Source organism: Myodes glareolus, chromosome 18 (genome assembly GCF_982192425.1).
Source record: "Myodes glareolus chromosome 18, mMyoGla1.1, whole genome shotgun sequence".
Classification (NCBI taxonomy): domain Eukaryota; kingdom Metazoa; phylum Chordata; class Mammalia; order Rodentia; family Cricetidae; genus Myodes; species Myodes glareolus.
In genome coordinates, this window is record NC_142043.1 from 68,440,837 (window position 1) to 68,455,223 (window position 14,387).

At 52.7% G+C, this 14,387-nt stretch overlaps 1 pseudogene; it reads left to right on the plus strand.

Moving 5' to 3' along the window:
* Positions 1 to 343: 343 nt before the first annotated feature.
* LOC148119196 (uncharacterized) lies at positions 344 to 9,645 on the plus strand (annotated as a pseudogene).
* Positions 9,646 to 14,387: the final 4,742 nt, after the last annotated feature.

Consider the following 14,387-nt stretch of genomic DNA (forward strand, 5'->3'; position numbering starts at 1 on the left):
ACGGCGGGGCCTTAGGCAAAGGGCGGTCAGACGAGGCTCCCGCCGCCCCGCATTCCGGAAAGTCACCGGGCCCCAGTCGCTCGCAGCCCTCCCTGCCCCCACATGAGTCACACAGGGGAGGCTGCTGCTGCTTAGTAATTTGGAAAAGTAACTCTCTCTTTCCGTTCCCTCCCCCGCGGCGCACAAGGAGGCGACTGTTGCGGGAGGGGGAGGGGAGGGAGGGGCGACACAGCACGCCACCCAGAAACCCTAGACCTCGCACCGAGGGCTGTTCCGGGTCCCGAGCGAGCTCCCGACTCCTTCCGAGTACCCCCACCCCGCCCAGCACCCACTCCAGGCCAGCATGTCGCTCCCCACCCCGGGGCAGACCCGGCAGGGCCCACGAAGGCAGGTGGCTGCCACAGTAGGCCGCACAGGCCGTGTTCGCGTGGAAAAGCACACACACTCGCTAAGGGTCGAAGCAGCGCCTGCAGCACGCCATGTGACGGCGGCGAGCCTGCTCCCCTCGACACAAAGGGGTCCCCGGGGAGCGGAGAGCAAGGACGACATCGGTGCACCAGCCGGGCTGCCAGGTCCAGCTAGCGCTCCCACGGTCAACACCCCCCACTCGGCCTCTCCCGCCAAAGGGACCCCCTCTCACCTGGCTGTAGGTTTCCCGGACCCCCAGGGGACGAGCGAAAGGGGGCACACGCCACCCTCGCCCCCTTGCCCTCCAGTGGGTACGTAGGCACGAGGTTGGCCATTCCCCTCCCCCCAGTGGCCCTCTCGGGCTGGCCCCGGTCCACACTCCCATTGGCTGTCAGGCGTTTGAAAGACAAGTCTCCCCCCATCCTCCCCGAACCCCAAGAATGCGCCCCACTCCCCACCTTTAGTTATGCATTGACACGACGGCCGGCCTCCCCGCCCCGGGGGCCCCTGCTCACCTGGGTCCAGGAGCCACGGGGGGGGCTTCAAAGTCGCCCTCGGCCCGGCCGGGGGGGAGCACGGAATCCGGGGTGTCAACCCCCCCGGAAGCCGAGGCGGCGTTGGGGGAGGGGGCGTCGCCCCCGGCCCCTCCCTTCCCTAGCCGCTGGGGGTGGGGGGGGAAGCATCGGGGCCGCGCAGCCACGTCAGCAGCACTAGGACTGGCTGGGCCGGGTCACGTGTCCGCTCTCCGCCCCACCCCCCCACGGCCACGAGGGCGAGGTTTCCGAACGTCCCCGAGGGTCGTGTACGGGGTTACGGAGGCTGCGCGTGCCCAGGCCTGTGTCCCGAGACCCCAGGCCTCGCTGCCCCTGGCCTCCTGCCCGCCTACGGTCGACCCCCGTTCCCCCCCCCCCCCACTCGCCTCTCGGTACGGGTTCAGCATGGCTGCCACAGCCCCGAAACACACACAGCGCAGGCGCAAGGGTGTGACCAGACCGGGCTGAGAGGGGAGGAGATCCGGAGTGCGCAGGCGTAGGCCGCCGCCGCGTGCCTCCGGGGCAGGCTGGGAGCGCGCGATGGGTGGGGCGGGAGCGCGCGGGCTTGCGGCTCGACGGCCTTTCCCCCACCGCGGCTGGAGTCGGTTCTTCCGGCCTCGGCCTGGGGCGGTACCTGGCGCCTTCGGGCCGGAGTGCGCGCGGCCCCGGGCTGTGCTCCCGGGAGGCACGCGGGGCCTGGCTGCAGGGCGGGCTTCCCTGGAACGGTGGGGGTCGCCCGGATGAGCTCCGTCTGACGTTTAAATCGGGAGTGGTGGGGTTTCTCGAGTCCCTTAAACTGCTTTTCTCTATGAGACTTGCAAATACCTGAACTCTACCTTCTGCGAAGTTTGCCACCAGTTTGCTCTTCCGATCTTGTGCAGGTAGACCTTTGAACAATGCTCCCACTGCGAATTTTTTGCCCGCTTTGATCATGATTCTTTCCTGACTTCGTCTGTGCTCTACATTTCTGTCGCTAGTCTTACCAGTTCCTTTATTTTCCTCAGTTTTATACTACTTAAAATGTAGGGTGGTCGCTAAATGCAGTGCAGTTAAGGTGTGAAGCTCTTGCGTGCTGTCGTTTTTTTAGGTTTTCTTTTTTTGCCTTTCAAAGTATGGTCTGGATTTCCACTCCCCACCGAAAGACCACCTGCATTCTCCTTGTGTAGACTGGGCCATGTTTCTTTCTCATCCTACCAGTGGGTTTTCAGTTTAAGGAAACTGCCTTTGACCTGATCAGCCTTCTTTGTTAACCTAGAGTTATTTCTCCTGTCCGTTTTCGTTTCTTAGCCAGAAAGAACCCATTCAGTATTGTGCCCTGCCAGTAAACACTCAGAACAGCAAGGATCTGGACTTGGCTCCCCGTCCCTTGTCATGTCCAGTTCATTCAGCTGCTGTGTGTGAGGATCTGACCGCCTTGCCTTACCAGGACCTCCCACCTGGCGGCCTCAGAAATGAGACCACTTCTCTGATTCCTCCCTGGCATTGCCTGTGCCCTGTCCCTCTCCAGTCTCCCCCAGGCCCTTCAGGTAGCTCGTTCCTGCGGTGTCAACTCTACCGTTAGTTCTCCTTATTAAGAATTCCTGCTCGGATAATCCCAGCCTGCTCAGAATGATGTGGTCTGCACACCTTCTCCAGTATTAGCCGACAGCAGCTTCCAAGTCTCTAGGTCTGGAATGGGGAGTGTCAGTCTTTTCTTTCCTCACAACTTTAAATCCACCAGAATGTTACCGTTTTCTTAACTATCTACTGATGCCCGCTACTGTGTCCTAAATAACCAGGTCATCAACCTCTGTCCTCCATCACCTGGGCTTGTTAAAGGTCTAAGTCACTTTCCTATGGAGTAGCCTGTAGCCATGTAGCAAACTGAATTTAAATCAATACTAAATACAATTTAAATCTGTTGGGTAGTGGCACTTAGTCATATTTTGAGTTCTCGGTAGCCACATACGGTTAGTGGCCGTCCCACAAGGCGACACAGTTTGTAAATGACAGAAATGATCTCGTAGAAGGCCTTGCTGTGTCTGCTAAGTACCCAGTCACTGAGCTTCTTCCCTAGCGGTGGGATTGGTGTGCTGCTCTGGGCTTTCACTCCTGGCCTGTGCCGAATGCGCTTCCTTCCCTAGAATTCTGTCCCCTGTAATTTGTTAGTCTCCATGGCTTCTCATTACACAATAAAATTTAAAATGCTGTGTGTCAGAAAGGTCTGCTTCCTGCTGCCAGCTTCACCCTCTACCCCATGAGGTTCCCAGATGTGTGCCCTCCAGCCCTGACATCAGCCAGTTCCTCTCCAACCCTGTACCCCACGCGTGGAGCAGGTTCCCAGATGTGTGCCCTCCAGCCCTGACATCAGCCGGTTTCTCTCCGACTACCCCACGAGGTTCCCAGATGTATGCACTCCAGCCCTGACATCAGCCAGTTCCTCTCCGACTACCCCACGAGGTTCCCAGATGTGTGCCCTCCAGCCCTGACATCAGCCAGTTCCTCTCTGACCCTCTACCCCACGTGTGGAGCAGGTTCCCAGATGTGTGCACTCCAGCCTGATGTCAGCTGGTTCCTCTCTGACCCTCTACCCCACGTGTGGAGCAGGTTCCCAGATGTGTGCACTCGGGAATGTTCTTTTGTGCCTCAGTGTTTTCCCTGTATATACCTTCTATTTGGGATATGCTTTCTCTTCATTTAAACCAAAAGGGTAACATCTCCAAATACTGCCTATTCTTGACCCCTAAACTAAGCTGATTCCTTTATGATTGTACTTTTTATAATGAGTCATGTGATCACCTGCATCTCTTCATTACAGACTTCATCCTGAGGTGGAGGCTGTGTTGTTGGTGATGGTGTATGGGTGTGTGTTTCTTAGATAGGGTCTCACTACGTAACTGGCTGGCTTGGAACTCTGAGTAGACCAGGCTGGCCTCCGACTCACAGAGATTCCCCCTGCCTCTGCCTCTCGAGTACTGGGATTAATGTGTGCACTACCACACCTGGCATCACCTCCGTTTTTCAAGTGAAATCACAGGAAGGTGTGTTGAATCATTTATTTGTCCAAGTCAGACTTGCTAAGAAGCAGAGCTGGGATTTGAACCCATATTGTCTGCTTCTGAACAGTGTGTTATCCAGGATACACATGAACCCATAACGTCTGCTTCTGAATAGGGTGTTATCCAGGATACACATGAACCTATAATGTCTGCTTCTGAATAGTGTGTTATCCAGGATACACAGATCCACAGGGTTTTGGGTCTAGGGTTGGAACGGGAGAGGTGAAGACTAGGAGAGAATGGTCGAGTTATCTTTAGGGTGACATTTAGATTAGCCAGGGAGGGAGGTTAGCTTTTTTTGTTTTGCTTTGTTTTGCTTTTGGAAACAGGGTTTCTCTGTATAGTCCTAGCTGTCCTGGAACTCAGGGATCTGCCTGCCTCTGCCTCCGGGAGTGGCAGAATTAAAGACGTACACCACCACCACCTAAGCTTTCTAAGAAGGAAAAATAAAGCAGGTCAGCTTCTATATCCTAAGGAAACACTCTGCCAATGAGTCATACCCCAGCCCTCTGTTTTAAGACAGAATCTCACTAACTTGAACTGGTTGTCCTGGAGCTCAAAGATGTGTAAACCAGGCTGGCCTTGAACTCACAGAGATCCTTTAGCCTCTGCCTCCCAAGCTCTGTGATTAAAGGTGTGCATCAACACTGCCTGGCTAAATACCTATTTTCATTGGATGGTTAATTTGATAGGAATTGATTACAACACGTTGCCAAGTACGTAGTATTTGCTGAGTAAACAGTTCTGGACCTGCATTGGGAAGTGGAGACAGTAAATCAGGAGTTCAAGGCCAGCCTGGGCTACTTAGTTTGAGGCTAGCTGCAGCTAATAGAGACCCTGTCTTTAAGATAGGCACTTTGAGTCTGTTCTCTTGTTTACGTAGGACAATGAATTTACCCAGTAAGGTAGTGGGTCACCCCATTGTCATAATGTAGGTGGAGATGGGTGAGCATGGATGGGGGCTGTGGCTGGGGTGGCCTCTGAAGTAGGAGTTAGCAGAGGGAAAGGAAGATGGCAATTGGGCCTCACATGTGGTGCACACGTTTAATCCTAGCACTCAGGTAGCAGAAGCAGGCAGATCTATGTGAGTTCAAGGCTAGCTTGATCTACATAGAGAGTTCCATCATGGACACAGAATGAGACCCTGTCCCAGACAAAATAAGAGAATGGTAGTTGACAGTCTTGGGAAGGGTTTAGGATGGGATGGGAAGGATGGCAGCAGCCAGTGGATGCAGTGGGGTAGGCCAGAGACATGCCTCAGCCGACTGTGGAGATAACCGCATCCACAGATGATCCACCGCCATCTGTGCCTAAGAGCACTCCCGGCCCCAGTGTCACCGCCTTTATTAAATGAGTCCCTCTGTCATGGGTCGCTTAGTGGACGCTGTGCTTTGAATATCATTCTCTTGGCTCATGCAAGAGTTCACTTTCCAAAGTGATAACAGAACAGAAACTTAATCTGTGAAACACCCTATTTAGGACATGATTGGACTTGGCTTTGGTCTTTACTGTGCAGCCCATCACTGAGTCCTGGACAGTGATGACAGCAGGAGAGGAGGGGCTAGAGAGAGCTGACAGCACTGAGAATTGCTCACTGCACTTGCAGAAGACCTGAGTTTGGCTCCCAGCACCTATGTGGGGTGACTCACAATGCCTGTAACTACAGTTCCAAGGGATCCGATGTCTCTGGCCACACAAACTACCCATATGCATGATTTAAAATAATAACTCGTAAACAACAAAGAAAGAGTGAGGGTGGAGACCCAGTTCACTGGGGACGCGTTCACTAGCATTCTCAAGGCCCTGGGTCTGGTGCAGCAGCCTCACTTAGGAGCATGGGAAGCGAATTCAAGAGCCGTCAGAGGTCGGTTGCTAGGACTTGTGGGGATGATTCTGGTGGCACTTTTGACTTTGCGGCCAGCTGTGCCATTGCCCGAGTCTGGACTACAGGAATTGGAAGACGCTGGAGGAGAGCACACAGAGTCTGAACTTCTAAACCGGTCTGCCCCGGAATGCTCGTCTGGGGACAACGTAGAACTTAAGATAGACCGCCAGCGTTCCTCCTCCCCCGGAGGGCATTTAAAAAACTTGAAGGCTTTTGAATTGTCCTTCTCTGGCCCCTTTGAGGTGACCGTTGGGTAGGGTGTGAGCACAGATGGTTAGGAGACAGCGTTAAACGCTGCTCTTTGTTCATTGGTTGGTAATGTGATGACATCAAAAGGAAGGTGACTGGTGTCACGGCCGTAGACCTTAGCACAACTGACTCCATGATGGAAGTGCCATCCAGGCTGTAAAACTCAGCGTGCAGACAGAAGTACCTGCCAAAAAATGAAAACAAAGACCCAATCCATCAAAGTCCATAGTTCTGGGAAAGCCTCTCGATGCACCAACCTTGCTTTTTGGCTTCTGCAGTTCTATTCCTGGTTAATTGTTCTTGTTAACTGAAGTATGTCAACCCAGAACATGGTTTTTTGTGCTTAAAAGCTAGAAAAGTTCAGGGGTACACTGGGATCCCAAACACCCAGTGTAGTCTCCAGTTACTAACAAAGACTCTCTCTATTGGCCTAAACTCATGTCCGAACTCATGTGAACACCCCACAATTAGCCATTACAGAAGCGCTGTAAGCACTTGACTAAAACTAATGAGTAAATCAACACTTACTCTTGTGAGTGAAACTTGCTCTGTAGACCAGGCTGGAGATCACATAGCCTCTGCCTCCTGAGTGCTGGGACTAGGTGTGCACCATCACACCCAGCTACAGGTAACTTCTTGAGGCCGAAGCTCACCCTGCAGGCCAGGTTGCCCCTGTACTTCCTATGTAGACTCTGCTGCCCCTAATCAGTGCTGGTCCTTTTGCCTCTGCCTCCCAAGTGCTGGGATTGGCGGTGTGACCCAGCGCGCCTGGCTCACACACAGATTCAGCCTCGCCTGTGTGCCTGCAGTGAGCGCATGCAGTTAGTTGTGTTGGAGATAGCTGCTGGCCGAGGATGACTCTAGAAATACCAGGAGGTGATCACGCTTGACCACAGCTGATGGGCCTAGTGGGCATGTACGTAATGCAGGCTGAACCAGCTGGATCTTCTCTCTGCAAGATGAGGAAGTTAAGGAAGGCTGAAGGCCGCTGTGGCCCAGGAGTGACAGATAACTCAAGGCGTGCTGTTGAGGCTCACGTGGCCATTCTCTAATAGTAACTTCCTCAACTGTTCAGGTCCCACGAGCTGAGCCAGTGTCTATCCTGTAACTGTTTCTAAATTACATAGCCGGGGTTAGCTTCCTCCCTCCCTTTCTTCTTCCTCCCTCTCCTCTTTCCCATTCTCTCTCCTATTCTCTTAAAGGTGTGTCTCACTGTTAGCCCAGGCTGGCCTTGAACTCATGATCTTCCTGTGCTGGGCCTTCTGGCACAGACCATCATACCTGGCCTCCAGAATTGGTTTCTCTTGTTCGCAAGTAACAGCCCTAACAGGCGGCTCCCTGCTTCCCTGCTGGAAATGCCCTTTGTTTATTGTGTCTGCTGACGCCAACAGGTAGCATTTTCACTCCACAAGGAACGTGGCTCCCTCTGGACAAAACAGTCTGAGAACTGGAACTGTTCGACTTTCGAGTGGCGGCGTCTACAAGCAGTGGACTGGCCGCGTGGATTCCAGAGCAGAACGGAGCCGAAGAGCTGAGTTTGGAAGCCGCCAGCAAATGGGTGGAGGGAGTAAATGAGACCATAAATTCCGTTCTGGGCGATTGCGTCCTGCAAGAAGGACAAAGGTTGAAGAGGAAGCACCAGAGGAGCCAGGTGTGCTGGCTCACGCCTTTGATCCCAGCACTTGAGAGGCTGAGGCAGGAGGATTGATGCGAGTTCAAAGCCTGCGCTACTTAGCAAGCTTCCAGCCAGTCTGAGCTGCGGTGAGACTCTACCTCAAAACAAAAACAAGGACGCAGCTGGAGGAAAAGCCTGAAATCCCCCGAGGCGGACTGAAAAGGGACCGCCAGAGGAGGGGGAGGGACACTGGGAGAGAATGCCTCCAGGGCGGTCAGAAGTCGGAGAGGAGGCAGGGCCAACTGTGTCAGACGTGCGGTCCACTCACAGTTCCCCTGATAAGCGGAACAGAGATATTGGGAACGTCTCATGTTGAGAGTGAGGGATTTTAGCAAGTATAAAAGTGGGGTCGCAGTGGTCCCCAGCTTTTCAGGCAGGTTGGCTTGTCGGGGCCGGGGAGCTGACTCTGAGATAACCCTGTGGAGATTGTGGGTGACAGGGTAGAGGCTCCATGGCTGCACTTGTTTCTATTTATAGTAAGTGGAGGAAGGTTACCAAGCCCTGCTTGGCTCAGGGTGAGGCCGGGTCCCTTTCTCTTCGCTCTCGTCCGGCTCCCACTCTTCTGGTTGTGGAGAACTTGAACCCCTCTGCCTAGTTCCCCGTACTCCAAATAACTATCCAGTTGGCCACACCTGCTTATAAGCCCTCACGGAGTCCCCTTTCTTCTGCTGTCCGGAAGATCTCGGGATTCTCTGCTGTCTCCCGGACACACTGCTTATACCCGAACCAGTTTCTAGGCGCAAGGGGCGAAGGGCTTTGCTGAAAGGTGACTTTATTTGGGGTCTCCACACACAGAACGGCATTCACCAAAGCTTGTTCCTGTGAGTGAGAGCCAGCCACTGCCTGTGTTCATACGCCTTGGGTGCTAAGAACGGTTTCACATTTTTTAAAATGTTTTTTTTTAAAGCAAGAATGTTTCACGACACATGGAAATGATGTGAAATTCACATTTTCATACCCATAAAATAAGAAGAGACTCAAGGACAGAACTTGAGGGACCATCAGCAGAGATCAGTTGAAAGAGGGGTCCAGCAGGGAGAGCAGCAGCAGAGGACTGGGAAGCGTGGGGTGGGGGGCGGGGGCAGGGCAGAGCGGAGCCTTGTTCGCGCTTTGGTCTCATTGCCTGTGCTGTTCCTGGCAGCCAGAGAGGCTTTCTATGTGTTCTTCACAGAAAGTTTGCAGACTCCGGTTTAGAACGCCAGGTGGGTGGCTGGGGTTGTGGCTCCCAGATAGAGCACTTGTCTAGGGTGTGTGCGCCCTGGGTTCCACCTCCAGAGCTGTAAGGAGAAGGAAGTGTGTGGAGCGGCAGGTGGCTGTGTCCCCTGGGTCTCTCCAGGCTGTACCCCTGCCCTGAAGCCGCATCCCCATCCAGACGCCTGTAAACGGGTACACGAGCTGAGCCCATGGTTGCTCCACACTTCAGGAGCTCTTAGTTGTTCTGCCTTTGCGTTTGGCTACAGTAACTACAGTTGCTACTTTGATGCATTGAAGTGGGGCAGGTTTGGCATTGTCTCAGTAACATGAACTGGCTACCACTGTGAACCAAGGTGAAGTGCTTGGTTACTTAATTGCTGCATTAGCTCTTTCTTAGAGCTCCCTCCACCCCACCCCGCCCGTCTCTTCTCTCTCTCAGACTTGAAGCACACACAGCGACAGTTTCTTCCTCACCTCCCACTCCTCAGCCCACCACAATCTGGAGCTGACTCCTACTACAACTCCGAGAGCGCTCTCTATCAGCAGCGCATCCCCCATCTGACCCTCCTCAGCCCTTCCTGCGTTCAGAGCGGCGCTGGGTAACTCAGGCCTCACCCCCCACACCCCTGCCCCACCTCCACCCCCACCCTGCTTCAATCACCTGCTGCTGCCCTGCTACAGATTCTTGGGGATTAGCATATGCAGTGAGAGTCTCTCTCTCTCTCTCTCTCTCTCTCTCTCTCTCTCTCTCTCTCTCTTTCTCTCTTTCTCTCCCTTTCTCCCTCTGTTGTACCCATCCTCCAGAACTAGGTCTCCCTCCTGACTCTCCTGGCTGTCTTCCTTGCAGATTTTGGCAGCAGGAGGCATTGGCAAAAGATGGAAGGAAAACAGAAACTTCCAGCTTGTCTCCAATCAGGTGATTGACAGTTAAGGCCCTTGTTGGTGGAGGTAGCCCTGCGGGCAGTCTGCACCACAGCCTCCTGGGAGAAACACCTTCTCCAGGATTTTGTGCTTGGTGGCAGCTTCTCAGCAGAGGCTCCATGGTGCCAGTGTCTCCACAGGGCGGCTGCAGGTGCGGACAGAGATTCTGGCTCGGGGGCTGGGACAGTGTCTGGTCCCTCAAACCCTTCTCTGCTAGCTGCCTTTACAGGCAGCCTCCCTCTCCCTTTGGCACTTTCTGTCTCTCTAACATCTTTGAAACTGACTATAGATCTGGTTCTGTTCTGTCGGCCTGTCATGCTTGCAATCCCTGCACTGGGAAGCTAAGGCCTCTGTGCTGTTAGTTTGAGGCCAGTTTTAACTATATACGGAGACCGTGTGTGTGTGTGTGTGTGTGTGTGTGTGTGTGTGTGTTTGTAGTTGTGGTTGTTTTTTATTTTTTGGGGGGGGTTTTCGAGACACGGTTTCTCTGTGGCTTTGGAGCCTGTCCTGGAACTAGCTCTTGTAGACCAGGTTGGCCTGTGGTTGTTGCTTTGTTTAACTCAGCCTGAATTCCATGCGTTTCAGTCTCCTGCCTGGACCCTGGGTGGTGGCTGATGAGGCTGGACTCCCGCAGGTCCGTGTCCCTCTTACCTCCCTCACTTTCAGCACAGACCACTGGGTGATCTGACCTCTGCTTTGTCCTGTGTGCTCAGGCTCCCCAGATCAGCCTCTCCTCCATCCACTTCAGCACCCACCTCCATAGTATCCCAAATTTAACACGTTTAAGATTGTATTTATTCTCTTTGTCCCCCCCCCGCCTCTTCCTCTCTTCCTGCCCTCTTAACCTCCCCAAACCCAGCGTCTCACACATCCTAGACAAATACTTTACCACTGAACTACAGCCTCCCCTACCCACTGAACTACAGCCTCGTAGCCAACTTGAATTTTTTTTTTTTTCCGAGACAAGTTCTCAGTGAGTCTCTCAGCTGGTCTCAAGCTCACTCTGCAGCCCCGCCTTGAACTTGCAGTCTTGCACTCCATACGCTGGATTCCAGGTCCACACCACCAGGCCCGCTCAGCAGCCAAACCCTCCAGCTCCCATGTCCTCAGTATCTCAGTGTCCTGGCCCTTTGATTCAACCTCACCTGGGACCTTCTCATCCCTAGCTGTGATAGGAAGGCCACACCTCACTCTGGACTAATGGTGATGTAGACATTTGGCCGGTGGTTTAATTTTTCCCAAGCTCCAGTTGTTTGAGATATCAGAACAGTCACTCAAAAATGTTGAATCTGGCTGGCTGTGGTGGCACATGCCTTTAATCCCAGCGCTCTGGGAGGCAGAGGCAGGTGGGTCTCTATGGGTTTGAAGCCAGCCTGGTCTACATAGTGAATTCTAGGACTGTCAGTCCTAGAAGTATCACAGTGATACTTCCTCTCAGAATAATTAATAATAATGATAATGATAATAATGTTATTTTGCGTCCCTGTTTTTTTTTTAGACTGCCTGCCTGTCTGTCTGTCTACCTATCTATTATCTATCTATCTATCTATCTATCTATCTATCTATCTATCTATCTGTCTATCTATCTATCTATTCATCCACACTGGGCATTGAGCTCAGTGCCCGCACATACAAAGCAAGGTACTTTGCCAGCGAGTTACCTCCAACCCAGCACGTTCCCCAGCGTTGATGTCAGTGTTGCCGACTGAGTAGGTCAGCTCCTCTTTGTGCTGTGTCAAGGCCTACGTAGCCAGCTCTTGCCTGGATCTCTAGTGTTCACAATGCGCCTTATCACCACGGGTACTTGTGGGCACCCTTTACAGCCTTTCATATATACGTCACGGAGCCGCAGATGCCAAGGACCCTCCTGCATCTGTCCACCCTTGCCCTGGAATGCTTTCCTCATCTCTCACATTCTGCTCAAATTGGTTTTCCTTATTGCTGTGATAAAATGCTTACAAAAACAAGGTAAGGGGGCTGGAGAGATGGCTCAGCGGTGGTTAAGAGCACCGCCCACTCATCTAAAGGTCCTGAGTTCAATTCCCAGCAACTACATGGTGGCTCACAACCATCTGTAATGAGTTCTGGTGCCCTCTTCTGGCCTGCAGGCATACACACAGACAGAAAATTGTATACATAATAAGTAAAATAAATAAATATATATAAAAAAAAACCAAGGTAAGGAAGGCAGGGTTTGCTTTGGCTCAGCCTGAGGGGACAGCCTGACACGTGACAGAGTTACTGCCTCGGGAGTAAGGGCAGCTGGCTGTGTGCGCAGAGTCAAGAAGCAGACAGACGGGAACACTGACAGTCAGCTCCTTCCTCCTTTTTAGCAGGACAGCACCTACAGGTCTGTTTCCATGGTGATTCTAAGTCTCAAGATGACAGTCTTGTGCCCCAGTTTATTCTCCCAACCTCATCAAACCTCCTGAAGTCTTGACACATTCTCGTCCTGTGGCTCTGGGAACCAAAGCCAGGGCCTCCCGCTGCGTCATCAGCCCTTGGCACATTCTCATGTAAACACATTGCTCTGTCCTCAGTCCTTGGCCCTTTAGCGCCTAAAGACAGCATGCCTTGCAGGTGTCTCCCTGCGTGTCAGCTTTCCATTGCCGTGACAAAATGAGGTCACATAAAAGGAAGATTTACCTTGGCCCCGGTTTCAGTTCATGGTCACTAGGTTCTGTCTTCTGAGTCTGTGCAAGGCAGGACATGGCGAGAGTGGCCGCGAGGGAGGGAGAGGGAAGGGCGGTGATAATTCTGTCAGGTCATTATGTCTTCCAACGAGCCCTACCTTCTAATGTCCCTGCTGCTACCCGAGAGTGCCATCAGCTTGGGGCCAAGCCTTCCCCACATGAGCCTTCCGATGGTGGCACCCTTATTCATGAGGGATCCGGTTCAAAAACTCTGCAAATGCCTAAAGCAACAGACAGTGTGTGTACACACACACACACACACACACACACTCACACTCACACTCACACACATGCTCCTGCATTTGTATGTGTTTATTGTGGTGGGTAATTCCCCTGGGAACTTCAAAATCCCACAGTGTCTATTATACAGGTAGACCTGGTGCTCAGGACGGGGCTGTCAGAGTCTGTCACACAGGTAGACCCGGTGCTCAGGACAGGGCTGTCAGTAGGATTCCTATGTCTGAGCATGGGCACCAGGACCTCCACACTCTTCGACTTTGCAGTGACAGTTTGGCTACTAACAGAGTCCTACCATCCTGGTGATGATGTCTTTTTTAAAAAAATATTTTTTCCCTTCATGTGTGGTTGTTTTCCTACATGTATGTTTGTGTACCATGTGTGTGCTTGGTGCCTCTGGAGGCCAGAAGAGGGTGTCAGATCCCCTGGAACTGGCGTTACAGATGACTGTGAGCCACTATGTGGATGCTGGGAATTGAACCCAGGTCCTGTAGTAGAGCAGCCAGTGCTATTACTGCCTGAGCCTTCTCTCCATCCCAAGGATGCCTTTGATCTTCGAGGCCTCATCCACATACTTCCGGCACTGGAACACCAGGCATTGGAGGTGTACTGTTGGAGAGCATGAACCTGGACCACGTGACCACCCTCCCCTGGCTCTGGAAGCCCACAGCAGCAAATCCTTCTTTGTCCAGGGACAGACAGGCTCCAGTGGCTTGTATTTCAGTACATGTGGCTCCATGGCCACTAGGGGACGCCTGTGCATCCTGATTTGCATCCTGTCATGGTTGTGCTATCTTCTTATGTCTGAAGACCTGCGTGGACTGGAGCAGACCCTTGGGTGGCCTGGCTCCAAGTGCAGACCTGAACTCCCTGGTACATGCTGCTGCCATTGGTGGTTCAATCTTAATCGTCACCATGGAAACACACTGCTGGGTGTATCTATGAAGGTGTGCCAGAAAGGTCACCATGAAACCACTGCTGGGTGTATCTATGAGGGTGTTCCAGAAAGGTCACCATGAAACCACTGCTGGGTGTATCTATGTGGGTGTTCCAGAAAGGTCACCATGGAAACCACTGCTGGGTGTATCTATGAGGGTGTTCCCGAAAGGTCACCATGGAAACACACTGCTGGGTATATCTATGAGGGTGTTCCAGAAAGGTCACCATGAAACCACTGCTGGGTGTATCTATGAGGGTGTTTCAGAAAGGTCACCATGAAACCACTGCTGGGTGTATCTATGAGGGTGTTCCAGAAAGGTCACCATGGAAACCACTGCTGGGTGTATCTATGAGGGTGTTCCAGAGAGGTCACCATGGAAACACACTGCTGGGTGTATCTATGAGGGTGTTCCAGAGAGGTCACCATGGAAACCACTGCTGGGCATATCTATGAGGGTGTTCCAGAAAGGGTTTAAGTCAAGAGGGATACCTTCCTCTAAATTTGAGTAGCACTAGCTGGTGGGCTGGGGTCCCAGATTGAATAAAATGAAGAATAGGATCTTGGGGGTCTGAGAGCGGATAGAAAATTCAGCCCATCACAGCGCTCTGCCAGTA